Below are 22190 nucleotides of genomic sequence, written 5' to 3' on the forward strand. Positions count from 1 at the left end.
TGATCAGAGATGTAAGTGCCATATGTATCTATTTTTCCTGTGCAAATAACAAATTAAAGTTTATAAAAACATGTTAAAGCACGTTTTAGCTGGAAACATAGACTACAAACAGCATTAATAACAAACACACATGGACCAAAAAGCAAATTATTATAATCAGTACATCTTGCTTTTAGTTTTTGTGTATCTATTCACTGACACCATACAAGTGTATCATATATTGTTCAATCCTTTCTCCTAGTAGATTCCTAAGGATATATTGCCACACATGTTAGCTAGTTGCAAAGTTACTGAGAGATCAAAGTCTATCACTGAGCAAATATCAGTTAGATTTTGCCACCAGTGATATTTCCAATATAAAAAATCCTGTTCACTGTATTGTTTATTATCCAAACCAGCTTCTAGCTTATACTGGCAGTGAATGAAAATATTGAAATGGAGCAAAAAGAAAATATAAAACTACACTACCATATCAAATGAGATTAGATCAGATAAAGACAATAGAATCAGGGTCATCAGCTTTTCTGCTATGTATTGATGGGTAGAAGGTAGTGATTTTCTGTATGGAATGCTGAAGTTGAGCTGAAAGTGGAAAAGGTTGGAACTCCACTCCCACTGCACTTAAAACAGAGCTGGCCATGGAATGGTTAAAACAGACAACTCTGGAGATGGTTAAGAGACTGGAGTGCCAACCCCCTTCCTTAGTGCTAGAAAGGCTGGGAGCTGAACCTTGGGTGCTGTTGACCTTGAAAGCTAGAAAAGGTAGATTTCATGTTTGGACTTTGTCTGGGCTGCAGCCTCCTGTCTCAAAAGAATAAAGCAGCAAGTGTCTCTCACAAATTGTTCTGGCTCTGATTGTAATTAATAGAGATATTTCTTGCATGTAAAAAATAATTGCTAGAGGGGCTGGGAAAGTGGCTCAGTGGTAGAGTGCTTGCCTTGCATGCCTGAGGCCCTGGGTTCGATTCCTCAGCACCACATAAGCAAAAAGAAAAAAGCCGGAAGTGGCGCTGTGGCTCAAGTGGTAGAGCACTAGCCTTGAGCTGAAGAGCTGAGGGACAGCGCCCAGGCCCAGAGTTCAGGCCCCACGACCAGACCCAAAAATAAATAAATAAGTTAAATAAATAATTGCTAGAGAACCAATAAGAAACAAATGGGGAGAGGAAGAATGAGTGATTACAGTCATAATACTCAATGTACATGTGTGAAAATAGAAATAGGTATTATTCTTACTGATCCTATCAACGTTATACACCAGAGACAAAGAGATAGATGAAGAATATGTATGAGTATTTAAAAATGCAATGTATTTTAGGGATGCTACACTACAAAATAAAATAAATATAGGGCCAGGTGCCAGTGGCTCAAGCCTGTAATCTTAGCTACTCAGGAGGCTGAGATCTGAGGATCGAGTTTCAAAGCCAGACCAGGCAGGGAAAATCCTTGAGACTCTTATCTCCAATAGACAACTAGAAAACGGAAGTGACACTGTGGCTCAAGTGGTAGCTCTAGCCTTGAGCTGAAGAGCTGGGGGACAGTGCCTAGGCCTAGAGTTCAAGCCCTAGAACCGACAAAAATAAAGGGAAAATAAATATATAGCTCTCAACTTGACAATTTTACACATTAAAACTGGTTTAAAAAAACAACCCAGAACATTAGATGCTGATAAAATGGATGATTTCATTTCACTGTGAAAGCCAAAGTTCTATTTTTTTACATTTAAATTTAAAGTCACTCCTTCAGTTTCAACACATGATTAATAAACTTAACTCCTTATCCTAGATAAAGGGATTTAATAATGTATTTTATTTGGTAAAAAGCAATGTGGAAGACAATTAATCATACCTGAACATTACAAAAGATAGTAAAAGACATGAGAGTGACCATCATGGTGTAGCCAACTATATTTTCCCCAAATAGCTAAGGCACTACTGATATTCCCACCTGTGCTCTCAGAACTTCCCTCTGGAGACAGGGACTATGTCCACACTTGGGTAATCTAGTGACTTCCCTGATCAATACAGTGTGGAAGAAATAATGTCACAGCAAAGGATATAGATGCTACTTGTTTCTCTTGTTCTTGGTATATGCACCCTTGATATTCAACCACCATGCTATCAGCAAATGTAGGCCACATGGAGAAAACAGGAGTAGGTCATCTATTAAATAGCCAGCCAAAGTCTCACCCACCAAGCAGGTGAATGAATGAGCCCAATATTGACCTGTGGCATCTCAAGTCTCTAAGCTGAAGCATCTGACTAGAGTTCAAAATACGCTTTCCTGTTCTCTATCAGTATTCTTCACCTCTGCATAGATTAAAAGAATGGTTATTTAAATGTCACCAGGGAAGTTTTTACAGCTCTAAGCAGTAGATATCTTATTGTCTCTTTGTATGACTCTCTTCTTGAGAGTCACTAAGAATTTTTAAAACCAAAGATAAGAGATTCACATGAAGTTCCCAGTGTATTTTTTCCTCATCTAATCTTGTGACTTTGAACCCTTCTAAGTTATCTCCTCCAATAAAATAAGAAAGTAGATAAAGACACAATAATAGTAAGCTTTAAACCTACAACCTTCACCAATACTTCTATGAAGAGACTGTAATAACCTGACATTTTTCCGAAAGAATTCTGATGGCCACTCTCTCTTCTAGAGACCACAGATACTTCCCAAAGGGAGAAAAATACAGTGCTCTCATTTAATCTGCAGGTAAATTTGTTTCATCACTAACTCAATCATGGTTAAACAAACTTTTATTGGTCCACTTTTATGTGCCAGGCACTAGGTGCCAGAAATATAAAGGAACAAGATATGGTTTCTTGCCCAGAAGTTCAGAGTCCAACTGAAACTCATGGCTGTCACTATCAGCCTGTGTTAGCCAATTCATATTCCTCAGGCATGAGGGATAGAGACCGTAGGAATAAATTCTACATATTCAAAAAGGACATTTACATTTTAAAAAATCTGGAAATTATGCCCTATTATTCTCCTGGTTTCAGAGTCGCGCATCCAAAGAAGTAATCTGCTGGCAAGCAATTGAATAGGAAAGCATTTATTACTTATTCAATTAGGTAAAACATCAAAAAATTCCTTGGCAAAGAAACCTTCCATATATTAGGAAACCTATGTTAATATTGTCATAAAGTATTTGTATTTGGTATTTCTAGGTTAGAAGCCTATCTAGCAAAATAATAAATTCAGAATACGGCATAAACTAGTTGGATTCATTTTATTTTCAGGTACTCAAGTAGATTTTTCCAGATTAATGGCAGCACCGGAACCAGCTTCTCCCCAATACTTAATGAAGTTGTACATATAATGGCAGAAGACGGGCACCGGTGGCTCATGCCTATAATACTAGTTACTCAGGAGGCTGAGATCTGAGGATGGAGGTTCAAAGACAGCCTGGGAGGAAAGTCCATGAGACTCTTATCTCCAACAAACCACCAGAAAACCAGAAGTGGTGCTGTGGCTCAAGTGGTAGAGGGCTAGCCTTGAGCTGAAGAGCTGAGGGACAGTGCCCAGGCCCAGAGTTCAAGCCCCAGGACAGACAAAAAAAAAAAACTACAAAAAAAACAACAAAAAATATATAATGCCAGACAAAGAGAGAAAGATATATTACAATCACATTTCATAACCTCATGGATCAATAGATCTGGTATTTCTATTTGATCTTCATAAATAATGGAAGAAATAGGCACAGAAGTCTTGAGATCACTTCTGCCAGGTGGGCAACCTGACAGACTAGAAAACTAGGGCATTTTCATGGTCTACATTATCACATGGATAGAACAATTATCCACTGGAAGAGAAGTTAGAAGAAAGGCTAGCAACTTTTCCATTTCACTCCTCTTTTATGTTTCTCCAAATATTCAGGAAGTGACCTCCTCCTGTACAACAAAGCCAATGACCCAGAAGGGTACTGGCTATGGTGCATTGGTCCTGGGATAAAAGAATGTTGGTTACCTCAGGGAAAACATCTGTACTTCAGCCAGAAACAGCCAGATAGACCGTGGGCTCACTGTTTTACTACCTTGCACAAAGACAGCTTAAAGAGTAACATTGCCCCATTTGTTAGGAAATGGAAAGACTTGGAAAAGATTATATTAAGTGAAGTAAACCATGCCCAAGGAAACATAGGTACCATGGTTTTGCTTATGTGCAATAACTAGTATATGTCTGAGACAAGCAGTAAAGGTCAAATAAGTTGATGTTAGGTGAAATGAACCCAAGATAAGTATTCAGATGTTTTTTTTTTCTTTCTTGTGATTGTTTCTAAAATATTTATAAGATGATTTCTTTGTTGCTTTGTATGTCCCTCCCCCATGGTATAACCCCTGCTTTCACTGTATTTGATGTTGGTATACTTTGTGGAGGGGAAGGGCAAAAACAACGTGTTTAAATAGGGATGCAGGTGGATTCATTGCAACAATGAGATGTACAAGTCGTTATGTCGAAAAATGAACTTTACAACTTTGGCCGGAGCGGGTCTGGGAGATGGGAAGGGATGGGAAGGGGAAACAAAGGAGGAGGCAACAATGCTTGATAAGAAATGTACTCATTACCTTGCCCGTGTAATTGTAACCCCTCTGTACAGTATTTTCACAATAAAATTTTAAAAAAAGAAAAAAAATCTAACACACTGTGTGGGCACACAATGTGAAGATCAGGATAAGAGGAGAAATCCTAGTTGGATCAAGTAAGGACTTTATAAACGAATATATATCAAATATTAAGCACAGACCCCCAGGATTCTCTCTAGGAACCACAGTGAGCAGAACAGGCTTCAATCGGATTATGTCCTATGGTAACAGTTTAATAAAACTAAATTTTCGATTTCTTTGCTTTCCTTCTATTCTAATACCATGGCTTCTATTAATACAATTAACCACTGTGCTCCTACAGCAGACTTGGAATAACCAACTTTAAAATATGCTTTCTCAACAATTTCCTTTTAATCTAGTTTCTGGGCCCTCTAATAAATATTTGCTCCTAAGCCCTACCCAGTGTGCTTACAAGTCTTATTTCTGAAATCTCAAGTCAATTCCCAATGATACCAACTTCTTAATACTGATTTACTTTTATTTTTTAGCTTCATCCATAGGAAAACTTTTACTTGTTCAATCCCCACTGACATTCAAGAATAATACTTATTATTATTTTTACTCCATCCTCTAAACTACAGTTATTACATGCTCCTAGCTTATCCTATCCTTGCCCACTTTGGTGATTTTGCTCCCTCTGATTCCCCATCTACCCAAATTCAACAGATCTTCAAGGTCAACACTCACATGTCATTTACTGGGTCAACCCTTGTTTGATCTTGCTATATATAATAACTAAATCGATCTCACTCTTCTTTGAATGTCCTTTATGGCATTGCTCATGCTTAAATTGCCACTCAATTGCATGTATACATGCCAGTTCTTTTAGGAACTGATTTCAAGACACCCAAAACAGTATATATTGTTCATAACATATATATTCAATGAACATTCATTGATAACTTAAATTTTGTTGCTTTTTTAAAAGCTAAATTTCACCATTTTTATAAATTTATGCAAAACACCATCAACTTATAAAAAAACTTTATTCCCAAATTATCTCTTCTGCAATCTATATGCATTTTCCCAGGGTATTATTGGCTATATCTAGTAATTCAGAATAGATGAAGTTACACTTCATGCTCTTTAATGCCATCCCAGGACAATAGGTTACCAAAGGACTCCTGAATATTATCAACCACACTGAGGAAAATGTGATAGAGGGGTATTTGTGAAGGTAAGAAAGAAATATAAGCCACAAATTGCATGGACAACTTCCCCTTGCTATCCTAGGGCTAGGTACTGTTTTTTCAAGGATATTCCCACTTACTGCTCCAACTATAATTCAAGTGAATTGTTTCCCTATCCCACACCTATACAACTAATAAACTTTCAATTCAATTCAATTTCAATTTCACTATATCCTTCTATCTTCCTAAATTCAAAGGTCTAACAGTCTGGATAAAGGCATACATTTCACACTTGTACAAGGTTTACTTTAATATAAACAACCAATAGTAACACAGAAAGAAGAGGGGAGAGAGGAGGTTATGTATCATAAGTCCTGGCTCTGTCTTTTCCATTTTCCCTTGGGTCTTAAACAAAATTGCAGAAACTGAAATACCACTAAAATACACGACTTCATCTTTTAAAGGAGATCATCTGCATCCTAGTGATATTTTTACAGCTGAAAGAACAAATGAATACAACACCTTATTTTATGCCATGAACAGCACATACTCAGAGACTGAGCATTTAACAAGATCAATGTAGATTTTTATTTGTTCTTTAGTTAGAATTTTACAGATGTGTTTTTTCTAGTCTGAGCCTGTTCTGCTAACCTTGTTCTTTGATTTGGCTCCTTGGGCTGTGCATATTTTGCTTTCAGAATTCTCCTATAGATCCCCTTGAATAAACAGCCACATACTGAATCACGCAGCATAGAAAGCTGAATAAACCAGCACTCCTCACTTCAGTACACAAAACTTCATTTTAGTTATTTCACCTATCTCATGTCTGTGTTAGCTTGTGAACATTTGGATTTAAGTTCATTGTTTAATTTTCTGTTGGTGCATATATTTATTTCAGTAAACATATGTTGCTTTAAGATGGCTGGATATACATTTAATGATAACTTATATCTATAAGTTCTTTTCTATGCAAAAGAAGGTTTTTTACTTTGTAAACTACTATCTACAGACCTCTCAGGGAATCTGAATGATTTCTGATCACTATCCCAACTCAGTCAGAGCAAAAACCAAGTATATTAAGCACATTGTTAGATTTTCTTATTAATAGGACATCACTTTTCTGGCATTCTGAAAGAGGAACTAATAGCTCATGGATATAAATGGCTGAAAAATAATCAGCAAAGGTTAATTTGAGTCAAAAAGGCACATTCAGCCAGACATTGGTGTAGCTGCTCTTATAATTTTATTAAATCCATGAGAATCATGTTAATAAGTCTTAAAAGAAGATTATTGCTCAGGATACAGGTAGCACCAGTTCCATTTCCTTACAAGAATACTAAGCTCTTTTGCTTCCTTTGATATGAATTTATTTGCACTTCAAACTATGAAATTTCCTGTTCTAACATCTCAAATTCACATAAAAGCTATTGGTTTAAAACAAAAGATGGTGGGGGAATAATTTCAGATTAAATTACAGATATGTATGAAGATGGCATAAGGAACCTGAATAAAAGCTGGGGATCAATAGCGAATTGTAGGAGGAAGAGAAAGCAATTGAGTTGTTCTGAGCAAAAGGTAATATATGTGCATCTGAAATGCCATTTGAAGACCCTTTGGTGTCACAGTCTTTGATGCGGATGGGTCCTGACTGGACAGGGGAGGGCTGATGGAGAAAGTGAATGAGGATGAATATGCTCAAAGTAATTAAGTTGTATGCATAAAATAGAACAATAAAACTTGTTGAAATTGCTTTAAAAAAGGAGTGGAAGGGGAAGAGTTATATTGGGTGATTTGGGTTAGGATGTGTTGCATGTGTGTGTGGAAATGCCATGATGAGACTCCCCTTGCATGATTAAATAGACTAACAAAAAGTTAAATTAAAAACTGTCAGCCCAGGCTGGGAAGTTGGCTCAGTGGTAGAGCGCTTGCCTTGTATGCCTGAGGCCCTGGGGTCGATTCCTCAGCACCACAGAAGCAAAAAGAAAAAAAAGCCGGAAGTGGCGCTGTGGCTCAAGTGGTAGAGCGCTAGCCTTGAGCTGAAGAGCTGAGGGACAGCGCCCAGGCCCAGAGTTCAGGCCCCACAACCGGACCCCAAAAAAAAAAAAACAAAAAAAAAAACTGTCAGCCCTAGCCAGGGGCCAGTGGATCACACCTGCAATCCTACTCAGGAGGCTGAGATCTGACGATCACCTTTCAAAGCAAGCCCAGGCAGGAAAGTCCATGAGACTCTTATCTCCAATTAACCACCAAAAAACCAGAAGTGGTACTGTGGCTCAAGTGGTAGAGTGCTAGCCTTGAGCTGAAGAGCTGAGGGACAGTGCTCTAGCCCAGAGTTCAAGCCCCACAACTGGTTAAAAAAAGACAGCTGTCAGCTGTAAATTTTATATTTCAGTGCACAATGGATATTTTTTTGTGTCTAAAGAAAATAAGACTAAGCCAGGCTACAGAGAAATTTAAACCTAATAATCATTTCAAGTCTTACTGTGTCTGTTTCAGATTCCAAAAGCCTAATAAACAGATTCCTTTCTCATTTCCTGTAACTAGTCACCAAAATGACTTTATTCCAATGGTGAATATCTCATTTCATGAACCAGTAAATATGATCAACATGGTCTTTATATCACCATAACTCTAGTCAAATAAGAGTATAAAAAGACACTTATTTCTAAGATACAATGGGGTTTGTAGACAACACATAATATTTTTGCTTTTAACTAGTTTATTATTAATGTTTTCTAGGTCTAACTTTCTTTTAAATTATCAAATAATTTCCTCATGACTTCTGAGAATATGAATCTATGATTGGGTGACTCAGGGAAGTCAATCAGACTGACATTGATACAATCCAACTTCAATTATTGCTTTGCTTATGGGAACAGAAACAAAGTGAGACTGAACCAAGAGAATAAGATCTCTGAAAAAAACTGGAGGAGAGGGAAGGAATATTTGTGAAGTTAGCAATGCTACCAAGAGCAGAGCTTTGCAGTTCTTTTGTCATCAATTGATTATTAATTGACAAAGATACATTGTAAACATATTCACCTTTTACTTATCCTTTCTGAAGAATATGGACTTTGCTACTCAATTTAAATTTTGCAGCAACCTTCTGAAGTCTAGCAGAATGTCTCCATAAGAAATTATTTCTTGATACCAATATCAACCAAAACGTTGGGGGGGCGGGAAGCAAGGCTTTCCAGTGGAGATGACCCATCTTTTCCTTTTATTATAAAAGTTTTCTAGGATATAGATCTTTGAATTAAAATTCAGCAATCTAAGATCCAGGAACATTAAATTAACTATTCTTTTTAACTTTTAACCCTTTGAAAATATCTCTTATTCTGCATGGCAGCTAGCATTCAATAGCTATACTTTATTACTCTTGAAAAATAGTACAGAAGTGAGAACCTACTAATTTTTTATCTTCTTTTTTTTAAATCAGGGCGGGGGGTACCTTGAACTCTGGGCCTAGGCACTGTCCCTCAGCTCAAGGCTAACGCTCTACCACTTGAGCCACAGCGCCACTTCCGGTTTTCTAATGGCCTATTGGAGATAAGAGTCTCATGGATTTTTCCTGCCTGGGCTGGCTTTGAACTGCGATCCTCAGATCTCAGCCTCCTGAGTAGCTAGGATTGTAGGTGTGAACCACAGGTTTCCAGTAGATTTTTAATCTTCTAATATAAACTTTCATGAATGTTACCTATCTTGGAAATTAGTGAGAAGAAAAATACAGAAATAGCACATTTAATTGAAGTCAACCATTTCTTGTACCCAGTGAGGTATTCACCATCTCCACTCTGCTCCATGATTTCCATGCAATCCCCTTCCACCAGGCTGTTTCTGAAGCCACTGCCATTTAACAATGAAGCAGTGAGTCTACTGCGTGCCAGATACTTAACACAATTCACCTTGTTCATTTTCACAATAGGATTATATTTCTCATTCAGTTGAGGATTCAAAGAAATTAAGAATTTGCACAAAGTCTAACAATAGTAATAGTGAAGCTATCATTAAATCTCAGTCGATGTTATATCAAAAAATATGCTCCTTCCAGTAGTACCAAGCAGCCTTTTAGTCAATTCGGATAAGATGGCTTAAAAAGAAAAAGAAACTGCACTATGATATTACATAAAAGTGGAAGGACACAGATGAGTATGGGTTTGCACATCTGTAATTCCAGCTACTTTCGAAGGTGGACACAGGAAGATTTTGAGGTTAGTTCAGGCAATTAGTGAGATTTTTTTCTCAAAACACAAAATAAAAACAAAAGGGCTAGGTGTGTAGCTCACATGGTAGAGTACTCATCTAGGCAAAACAAAGAAATAGAAATATTAATCATTATAGGACAGAACTTCATTCCAAATTAACTCAACCCCTGACATCATTCTCAGGATACATAATCCCTCTTCTGCTCTTTGCTTCAGCTGTATCTAGGATTAACAGGAATGAGAACAAGAGAGGCAGGGATATCAGAGTGTTTGCAAGGTCAGTCTTGAAGATGGCAGCTTTTCCTATATCTTTATAGAAGGGCATGGTTAGTGCATCACTCCACCATGACACCTGGAACACAGCCTGACCCTGAATATGTGTTCACTGAACGAATGAACAAATGGGGTCTGGTAAAGAAGGTGGCAGAAGCCACGGCCAATGGCTCATGCCTATAATCCTAGCTACTCAGAAGGTTGACATCTGAGGGTCCTTTGGAAATCCAGCCTCCGAAGAAAAATCCCTAAGACTCTCATCTCCAATTAATCACCAGAAAACCAGAAGTGGAGCTGTAGCTCCAAGTGGTACAGCGCTGGCCTTGAGCAAAAGAGCTCAGAGACAGAGCCCAAGCCCTGAGTTCAAGACCCATGACTGACTACAAGGAGGAGGGAGGAGGAGTTTCTACAGATGGTTCTCCTTTACTTCCTGTCAGGGTTGACCTTCACAGGTGGAACCAACAATGGAATCACAGAGGGTGGAAAATATCATACAGAATGTATGCCAGATCCTTGAGAACTATAAATTTGATTCCATATTACCCAGCACCCTACAAAAGTCCCCTTTTCACATAATAGATCCTCAATATGTACTGTTCAATAAGTGACAGAATATGTTGACATAGATATGAAGGACTGGGCATTTTATTTTGAGAGAATGATGCAATTTCATCAGCCAAGATGTCCATCAGCTTTGGAAGTCTGTGAGGCCTTGGAAATCTACAGGGAAGATGGATAGGAGATTAGAAGGTCTACCCCACAAAGTATGTAAAAATAGCAATTGGATCTGAGTACAGGTGGACAATAGCCACACTAGAAAACCTAGAAAAATCACAAACATGACAGACAACATTCACTACTCAAACAAACAGCTCTTGGAAGGGATTCATTTTCTAATATTATAGAGACTGTGCATAATAGTTTTAAGCACAAAAGCCTTCATTCCTTGTCACCAGAATTAGCTTAACAAACAGTGACTGAAAGTGAATTGTCTCATACATAGTGACATGTAATAATTCAATGAATTTCTGTAGAAAGGAAAAATGGAAAGAAAAAAAAACGAAGGAGGAAGGACAGAGGAATGGCCCCTAAAATTTGCATGGGCTGGAGTTTTTCTCACCACTGCTTTCAAGAACCTTTAGTTACTGGCTTCCCAAAGATTTGTATCCTAAGTGGGGATCAAGCCTAGGGAGTGTTTCCAGATCAGAAAAAGAGAACCGAAGAAAAATAACTACGAACATCCCAGGACCCTGAAGTCCAAAGCTCATATGGTCCATGCTCCTTTCTGCCATATGATAGTCAATTCTGCCTCACAATCTGTGGCTTATGTTCTTGTATATTTCCAACTAAGTTAATATCATCAGTAGTTCAATGTTCGTCTCTCGTAAGCTTTAACTTCTATGTCCCTAGGAGCTAGCAGATTCTTTGGATGCCAGAAGTTTTCAATGTGCAGTTATTAAACAAATTCCTGAGTGAGCTAAATTTTTCTAAGTGTTATTTCCTGGTCTCTGATTACCATGCTAAAAAGAGAATCAGCATATACAGGCTGTTCTGAAGTAAGAAAAGGCAGTATCACATAGTTTTCTATCCATACAGTAAAGATGATTTCAATAAATCAGTAGGCAATCGAAAACACGTAATCTGATAACATGAATCTAGTACAAAGTCTGTATGAGGTTACACATCTTAAACTGTAATTCTTAAAGCTAATTCAGTGCAAACCTTTGGCTTTGTAAATGAATTAACTGAGGCTATCTTGATGTAGTTGTTCTGGCTCTCTTAACCAGAGTACAAATACAGTTATCTGAAGCCTGTTGTGAGTCGCCTCATTCTGGAATTCTACCTGTGCATGAGAACTAACGTCACTGCTGACTTGTATAAAAGGAGCTCCTCTCTTCTTCCCATGATTGTGCACAAAGAGCACGTTTAACACATGGATTTAATTACTATTTGTGCCCTTGTGATAGAGTGTTGTCGTCAGGGTCTGTGACAATAAATGGAACCAAAAGGGCTACCTGTACCTTTTGAGTTATTTTTTTATGTTGCTATTCCTTATTCTCCCACAATTAAACAATTACATCGACAATAATGTTAGCTATATTCACTGCTTTCGGCATGCCTGCTTTAAAATTTTATTTGCTCTTTTATTGTTCTGTAGGTTTGGAAATAAAACAACCAGGCATTTTAGAAGGTACAAAATTGGAACCAATTAATTACTAAGAGTGGCTCTTGAGAGTTAATTGAATGAACTTCAGTCCATGGGTTTTCCACATTTATTTTACCCCCTCAAATAGTTTTTTAGTTTCAATCTCTTGACTGTCATTCGGATAAGTCAAAGCTTGTTTGCTATTTCATTTATTAGGAAAAATGGCGCTGAAATTCCAGGTCCTTATTTCTTAACTAAAAGTTCTTTTTAAAATGCAGTTCATCATAGTGGACATTGTGAGATATACATATCTGTGCATCTATCTGTATATAATGTATTATTTTATTCACAATGTATTTTCCACATAAAGCTGCAATGGTTTTTCACTTTTATGAATAATCTTTTAATTTGTAGATACAAATATTTTACCTATTCTGTAATAAATCTGGGGAGAGAAAGGGAGAGAAGTAAAGATAGAATGAATAAATGTCTTAGGGCTTAAACTCAGGGCTTCAAGCTCTATTGCTCTCTCTCGCCCATAGCTGGTACTCTACCACTTTTGACTTTTTAGTTGGAGATAAAAGCCTTTCAAGTTTGTCTGCCCGAATTGGCTTTGAACTTCAATCTTCATATCTAAGCCTCCTGAGTAGCCAGGATTATAGGTATGAACTACCAGTGTCCAGCTGAATTTTTCTGATCTAAACAAAACTAGTGTTCTCTTCTTTTACAAATAAGAAAACTTCATCTGGAAAGTTCATGTGCAACATGAAGACAAAGCTGTTGATGGCAAAGTTGAGACCCAAATTCATAGGTCTTGAGCTTAGATTCTTCTGGTCCCGAAAGGACATAGTTTGGACAATAGGAATTGGTGAAGCAGAGATAGACTACTAAGGCCAGAAGATGTGTACTTGCTCAATTTCAGAAAAATCAGTATTTCACTACTTCCCAAAAAAGCATTATTTCTAAACAAACACACATTTTCAAAGGCATCTGTACACTTAAATATTTTAAGTGTATGAAGGTATTTTCTGCACACTTTACCTTCTCAATGTGAAATGTGTCTGGCCTGTATTCTTCCCAAACTTAAAATCTAAAGTTAAATAGACAAACTGTTGAACACCCATTACATCAGCACAGTTTGGCAAGCACATAGAATTTTGCTATTACTTCTTAACTCACTGAGATGTGAGGGGCTACAAATAAGTTCAAGCTTTTGCAGTACAATCCTCCATGAGAATATGAACTAATTGGGATGCCCAGAGCATGCCTGCAATTTTCAATACTATCATCTTATAGACAGTTATTGATGAAATTAACCTAGGAGTTTATATTGATTCTTGTAACTTAAGATTCTTGTAACTTCTGACCTCCAATTTAAGGATTAAAAATATTCGCTATTACTAGAAAGGCTATTATGATAAATTGTTCACAGTAATCAACAAGTAACACTGAAAAAGAAACTGTATTTTTAATGAAAGAAGAGAATATTGAAGCATTAGGCAGCCTGAAATGAGGTTAATTGAGGATACTACAATAAGACTCTGGGCCAGAGGATGTTGTAATAGGATTCAGGGCTAAGAAAGCAGGAGATGGACACCGTAGGAAGTTTGTGTACCTGAAGGAAAGAAGTATGTTGAAAGGAAGAAGAATAGAGAAAAAACTTAGCAAAGAAATTAGAAGACAAAATACACACTTAGAAATTTTGACTGAAGTTGGTTGCATTTTTAAGGCATTTTTGTGAAAGGAAGATGTTAGCAAGTTACTCCTACTGGGTTAATGTTTTGTTGAAGATTGCCTGATTTAGGAAAATGCTTATTAATGAAACCTCTAATGTGTAAAGATTACTCATTTATGTTTCTCAAACAAAAATGGTATTGTATCAACTTCACTGGGTATGCTTTGTCTGTTCTGACTTTCTAATTAGCAATTCTTCGCATGATTAAATGCAAAATACACAGCTGTGTTAGGCCTCGGCTGGTAGTAACCAGTAGTGCCTAATACTGCCTTTTTAAAGAGAATAACAAAAGTACTCAAATCCTGGGGATAAAACTTGGAGGCCCCATTCAGTAAGGTTATCAATATAAGCACTGATTACACATACTATGTGAATAAAGCCAAACACTGAGTAGTAAATGTCACCTCTGTTGAAAAGTTAACTCTGAGCCAGGTAGAAAATGACTAAGTAATTTGCTCAGTTAAAATGACATGTAGAATATGTTACATGTGATTTCTATCATCATCATTTTTAAAGACCTTAAGTGATTACTAAGCAAGTCTAGTAGAATAAACTGTACTTATCTACATTAAGACATTGTTATCAGAATCCAGTGTAGGATGGCCACTCCATGCCATATAACTCAATTAATCCTCACAACTCGTTCAGAGATGTGTTATTACTTTATAATCTTGAAATGCTTCTAAATTGATTGATTGTAAATGGAATTCTGTTAAAAAATCATTCCCTAGAGGAACATGTTATATGTGCATCATATTGTATCACTTTTTAACATGTTTAGTATTCTCCAAATAAATTATGTTTTTGCCTAAGTTTTAAAAATAAAGTATTCATGTCTAAAAAAAAAAACAAAGAAACCATCTAATAAAAAAAAAATAGAAGCCAGGTGCCTGTGGCTCACACCTGTAATACTAGCTAACTCAGGAGGTTGAGAACTGAGGATCGCGGTTCAAAGCCAGCCCAGGCAGGAAGGTCCGTGAAACTCTTATCTCCAATAAACCAAACCACCAGAAAACCTGTAGAGGGCTAGCCTTGAGCTGAAGAGCTGAGGGACAGCGCTTAGGCCGAGAGTTCAAGTCTCATGACTGACAAAAAAAAATAGAGTAAGTTTAAAAACAAAAACAAAATCCCCAGCAGCTTAAGAATCACACAAGCAGGTAAAGTCACAGCCAAATCCCCACTTTTGTGCAACCAGTTTTTGTACTTGTAAGATCTTTTGTTCTGTGAGAAAACAACTTAAAGGAATACAAGTTTTAAAAATAACCCCTGTGTATTTTTCAATTATATATATAGGTATATATACCTATACACACACACACACACACACACACACACACACACACACACACACACACACATATACATATATGTTGCATTGAACTGTGGGTAAACTCAAGTAAAGCTTGAAAATGAAATTCAAAACCTTTGCAAGACTCAAGGCCTTACCTGACATAATCTCTATTCATCTCTCTAAACAGGAACCACACTCTCTTCTAGTCCCATGCTATCTTTTCAGGTCCCCAATCTTTCTGGGTCTTTGAAATACTAGGGCTCTTCCACTTCTGAATAGGGAACTGTCTCTCTACTGGTTGACTAAACCATTCTTCCGCTTCACTGGCCACCTTTTCTAATGCATCCTATGGGTGTCTTACACGGTACCTCAGCATTGAACTGATGCATCTTATTAATTTGTTTATATCGTTATTACACATACAAACACACAGAGGAGAGCAAAGCAAAGCAGAAGCAGCACAGAGAGAGGAAATCTAATTTGCACTTAATGTTGCTACCTCACTATTTGGCATATACTGGGACACAAGAAATTCCTATCAAGGGCTGGAAGGTGGTTCAGAGGTGGAGTGCTTGCCTTGTATGCATGAAGTCCTGGGTTCGATTCCTCAGCACCACATAAGCAGAAAAAGCTGGAGTGGCACTGTAGCTCAAGTGGTAGAGCACTAGCCTTGAACTGAGTATCTCAGGGAAAGTGCCCAGACCCAGAATTCAGGCCCCACAACCAGCAAAAATAAAGAAATTCCCATTGAACACAGATCTAAATATCTGTTAAAACTCTTTTTTGGGTAGTCATCTCTGTGTGGCTGCAAAACCCACTCACCATCAGACATATGGAAATGTTTTAAAAGGATTTTACACTGTAAATGTGAATGGAAAACCAGTTTGGCTGTTCCTCCTCATAGCCTGAAAATGCTCAAAGGGGGATTTAGTTTCAAAGTTTTAATAATATTTATAAGCCATGTGGATTGTTTTCCAAAGATAAAGCATCTGAGGGTTTCATTCATTTAATTAGTGTAATATTTATCCCAATTTGCAAAGCAAATAGAACAAACGCTGTGTCATTTACAATTTGAAGTTACATTAATCCCAATGTAAGTATTAAGGCCTGTACTTAGCAAAATACTTCAGTACAAGGTAGTATGCAAGTGATTAAGATATAAATGGTATGTCAGCTTTCAAAGTATTTTGCTTCCTCTTACTAGAAGTAAAAGGGCCCATGGTTTCCCTTATTTGAAATAACTAGTATATGTCTGAGTCAAGCAGGAAAGGTCAGATCAGTTGATGTTAGGGGAATGAACCCCAAGATAAGTATTCAAATGTTTTTTTGTTTTTTTTTTCTTTCATGCAATTGTTTCTAACATATTTATTTATTTATTTATTTTTGTCGGTCGTGGGGCTTGAACTCTGGGCCTGGACGCTGTCCCTCAGCTCTTCAGCTCAAGGCGAGCGCTCTACCACTTGAGCTACAGCGCCACTTCCGGTTTTCTGGTGGTTTATTGGAGACAGGAGTCTCATGGTCTCTCCTGCCCGGGCTGGCTTTGAACCGAGATCCTCTGATCTCAGCCTCCTGACTAGCTAGGATTACAGGCAGGTGTGAGCCACCAGCGTCCGGCGTTTCTAACATATTTATAAGATGATTTCTTTGTTGCTTTGTATGTCCCTCCCCCACGATATAACCCATGCTTTCACTGTATTTGATGTTGGAGGAGAAGGGAAAAAACAAATCTTTTAACTAGGGATACAGGTGGACCCATTGCAACAATGAAATGTACAAGTCGTTATGTCAAAAAACGAACTTTACAACTTTGGTGGGGGCTGGGGGGAGGATTGGGTGGGGGGAGGGGAGGAGTATGGAAAGGGATTGGAAGGGGAAAAAAAGAGGAGGCAACAATGCTTGATAAGAAATGTACTCGTTGTCCATGTAATTGTAACTCCTCTGTACAGCATTCTTACAATAAAAAAAATAGTTGTAAAAAAAAAAAAAATCTTCCTGGAAGATTTTAAAAATTAGAACTTAGTCTTTTTCATAAAGATCTTTGTTAATTTTTTTCAACACTATATAAAGGCCCTTTCTCTATGAGTATTAAAAAATCCAATTCCACAGACATTAGGCAGTTGCTATACTCAATGAAATATAAGGTCAGGCCAACTTATTTTGACTAGTTTATTTATATTATGGATTCAGATAGTTTTAAAAAAAGAAGTAAACAAGGGAAAATAATATCTACAGTATAGCATTTTGTGCCCTTCCATCTGGACAGCGTTTTTCTCTTGAAAAGCTCCTCATTTAGCCTAGTGCCAGTTCATGCCTATCATCCTAGCTGATCAGGAGGCAAAATTCAATGCCAGCCTAGGTAGGAAAGCCTGTGAGACTCTTATCTCCAGTTAACCTGCATACAGACAGAAGTAGAGCTCAGGCTCAAGATACAGAATATCAGCCTTGAGTAAAAGAACCTAAGAGACATCATGAAGGACCTGAGTTCAAGACTCAGTATCCCAAGGTCCCAAGGCATAGTGCATGCACACACATGCACACACACACACACACACACACACACATTAGTTTTAATTTATATGCTTTATTGGTTTCATTAGAATCCCATTATCAACTTTAAATCTCATGAAATAGCATAACTTAGAACTATAAGGTATAATTAAAATAGCCTCTATTTTCCATACCCTGGAACAAGCCTTTTGTCCAAACAACTCTCATGTCTCAGATACTTCATTCACTAATGGTGAGATCAATTTCCAATCAGTGTATGTAAAAGTAAGTAATTCCACTTCTTGAATCAATATTCAATACTGTTTGTCAAAAGCTGTAGTTTCATTCCTTGGTTTCATGTTTGTCAAAAGCTGTAGTTTTCATTCCTTGGTTTCATCCTTCTTAGAATGTATGCAAAAGAGCAATGGCAAAAATGCATTATACTCATTAATTGGCATCTTGAATTGAAATCCCTTTGTACAACTACTTAAAGATAATTTTTAAATGATTAAAATTTAAATAAGAGATTTGAACTGGATTGATTTCTATCAACTCACATAAGAGCAAAAGTACAAATAGTTTCTTTCTTTGGACACTCATACTATGCACAAACTTTGATATCAGTTATATAAGATTAGAGAAACTACTGTTTCTGCATAGTCTTATACGTGATTATATGTGGGTAAATAATTAATATGAGTGACAAAATGTGCAGGTATCTTGATAAGCTAATCAGTAGCAAAAGAATCCATACTTCCTTCGGCTTGCCACAAAATATCTATCAGGGGCTGGGAAGGTGGCTAAGCAGTAGAGCGCTTGCCTTGTATGCATGAGGCCCTGGATTCGATTCCTCAGCACCAAATAAGCAAAAAGAAAAAAGCCGAAAATGGCGCTGTGGCTCAAGTGGTAGAGTGCTAGCCTTGAGCTGAAGAGCTGAGGGGTAGCACCCAGGCCCAGTGTTCAGGCCCCATGACCGGACCCCCCCCCAAAAAAAATCTATCAGGCATTGTGTAAGTCCCTCATGTAATAAGCAAATGTACTACTCTTTTGTCTATTCTATATATTTTCAGAAAAGAAAAAAAATTAAAATGAATGCAGCAGACCTTAGCTATTCTAGAATTTCTTTAGGCTCAAACATTATGAGAGGTCCTAAAAAAAGGCCTTTTAGAAAATTTTGTGCCTTTCTTCCCAGATTGTGAAATTCAAATCCTACTATCAAATCATCTCTAGACATCTAGAAAACTTAATCTACTCCCTGTGTAAAACACCAAAGCACGGAACAATTAGGCTATTATTAGTCATCCGTGTGTTCTCAGAAACATCTAGCTACGCCCTCTTGATTTAGTGTTTGTGACCACTAAAAATAAATTTGAGAAACTTTTTCATTAAAAACCCTAGAGTTTATTATCTCAGATAAAACTGCTAGAGTAAACCTCAAAAAAGTAAAGAATGCCTGAGCGAAAGAAAGAGACATAACATCCTTCAAAATACTCCCTATCCAAGAACTACAGATTGTCCTCTGACAAGAAAACAGTCCATGATACTTAGAACCCAAAACTTCCTATACTGATCATAGCTATCTCTATGTATCACATATAACACATGCTCATGCCATATATGTGTGCCTGTGAGACCCAAATAAGAAGACACAAAACAGTACCAATAACAAGTGTACTTTCAAGGGAATCACTATATGAAGTCAAGAAGGATAGGGAAGCCCTACAAGTGTCAAGTAAGAAATTAAGGATGATTACATTCACATGGAACTGAGCTTTCACTGAAGAAGAGAATTAGACTCTTCTCTAGGACCAACCCATAAGAGTGATTGACATGGACTTTCCAAAGGATTGAGACATCACTCTGCATGTATGATAACCCATGATCACCTGGAGAAACCCATGGGATGGAGAAGAGGGAGAAAAATGTCAATACAAAGAGAGTCTGAGGCCACCCACTTTCACCTCTGGAAGTGTCTTTCTGTCCTAGTAAATTATATAGTCATAACAGTCAATGCATATCCTATGAAATTAACAAAATTGAGGGGAGGGATGGAGTTGGGAGGGAAGGGAGAGAATGATAAAAGCAATGACATTAAATAACATATATGTTGTATTCGTAAATTAATTTGTCAAATGTTAAGTCTTTTGTTCAATTACTTAAAATTACAATAAAAAATAAACAAAAAGAAATTAAGGTACAACAAAACATTTGAGTACTGTCTTGTGTGAGGCTCAAAAAAAAAAAACCACCAAAAATGTACTGGAAAGCTATATCTGAAGTGAAATAATGTTGTGAAACTATAAAGTATAACAGAGCCTGAGGTATCAGTCCACACTTACACTATATATAGTTCAAGCAGCTACCATTCAATAAACAAGTTGGAACTGGAGTTATGGCTCAAGTGGTAGAGAATGAGCCTTGAATGGAAAAGCCAAGCAAGGGAATGAGAGCCTGAATTCAAGCCCCAGTCCTGGCACAAAAATAAAAACCAAAGCAAAAGCAACACTAACAAAATTAATGAAATAAGAGAAATTGGAGGGGGAACAGGGCAATCAGAAGATTCTTCTACATGCAGATTTCTTCTTCAGTCAGGTGATTGAAAAAGAAAGACATTGCACAACCAAAAGCAAAGTAAGCTGGCTCAGAGAACTATCTCTCGGGAAAGATAAAGAGTTACGAAGAAGGGTTGATATTTCTGACATTTAAATGACTTAGTTAAGGAAAAGACAGATTTGCTTACTAAATCTTTTCAGAACTGCTTCTAAAATCTGATTTTATCTATCTTTATGCAAGAGAGCATTATTTCACAAGGTAACTGTGGTGGAGACTATTGAGGAATTCAAACTAGACTTTGATACAATCATGAGTGATTGAGATAAGCAGAGGTTAAACCCCATTCTTTATAGCTGTCAGAGAACACAAATGTGCCCTGGTAACCAGTGATTTAAAATGCTAGCACTGTGGATATGGAGATGGACATTTCTATGTTTCAGTGTTATAAGAAACATGTAAAAGAAATTCTGTGTGTATGAGAGAGAAAATGAATGAATGAGAAAATGAGCAAATATGATTGTGTTGGTTGTATGGTGCTGAGGAAATCCACAGCCTTCTGCATGCTAGACAGGTACTCTTTTACGGAGCTATATACTCAGCACATGATATTTAGTCATAAGTCTGTTATAATTGTAATAGAAAGTCCAAAGGTCAAATATACCAATCACCTTATGATCCTATGTAAAACAAGCTGCAAAAAACATTATTCTTATCTGATATCTATAGGTGAAAATATGTATATGCTCATCAAGACTTTGACAGACTTGTTTATACTTAGTGCTCAAAGAGGAAAACAATTTAGCAGAGTTGTTGGGTATAGCTATTTTCAGAGCTAGAAACAAAATAGAAATACCTTCCATAAATGAAATTATGGAATAAGACCTAAGTTTCTTGGTTAATGGAATTAAATGAAAGTCAGTCTGAAATTAGAAAAATCACTACAATATATAAATATATGCACCATTTCTGTTAGTCTTTTTTTTTCTTTTTTGGTTGGTTGTGGGGCTTGAATTCTAGGCCGGGGCGCTGTCCCTGAGCTCTTCAGCTCAAGACAAGCACTCTATGATTTGAGCCACAGCACCCCTTCTGGTTTTCTGATGGTTAATTGGAAATGAATCTCACGAACTTTCCTGCCCAGGCTGGCTTTGAACTGCAATCCTTAAATCTCAGCTTCCTGAGTAGTGAGGATAACAGGCCTGAGCCACTGCCACACGGCTTCAGTTAGTTTTAATACTTGATTAAAAACAAAGTAGCAAGCAGGTGTGTCCTGGCTGAAGCCTCTAATTCTAGCTACTTGGGAGTATTGCAAGAAATCCCCAAGACTCCATCTTCACTGAATACAGCAATGCATATCTGTGACCTCAGCAAATATGCCATGCCTAGTCCAGCCATTCTCCTGGATAGGAAGTAGAACGTACCCTAAAAGTAACCAGTGAAAACCAGGCCTGGAGGCATAGCTCAAAGGTATTGCACCTGTCTAGTAATTATAAAATCCTGATTTCAGCAACAAGAACAACAAAACAAAAGTTGCAGATCTGAACATCAGAACACCAAACAACTTGCCAATAGCTTGACCAGCAAAAAAAAACAAGTTCAAATTATTCAGGCTGAACAACAATCAGAGAGATCTTGTTGAAGTGCTATTAATTCTGTCTTTGAAATGAAATTTCACTAGGGCATGATTTCCTTAAAACAGTTACAACATTAGTTTGATGGACTTACTGTTTTGTTTCTACTTTAGGACATAGACTTTCTAGCAGTTATGA

The 22190-nt window shown here is 37.2% G+C and overlaps 1 protein-coding gene across 1 annotated transcript in view; it reads right to left on the reverse strand.

The window, feature by feature from the left end:
- Positions 1-22190, reverse strand: part of Ugt8 (UDP glycosyltransferase 8) — a 67281-nt gene that overhangs the window by 18221 nt on the left and 26870 nt on the right. The window lies entirely within an intron of this gene.

Source organism: Dipodomys spectabilis, unplaced genomic scaffold (genome assembly GCF_019054845.1).
Source record: "Dipodomys spectabilis isolate Male_0828 unplaced genomic scaffold, ASM1905484v1 ptg000225l, whole genome shotgun sequence".
NCBI lineage: Eukaryota > Metazoa > Chordata > Mammalia > Rodentia > Heteromyidae > Dipodomys > Dipodomys spectabilis.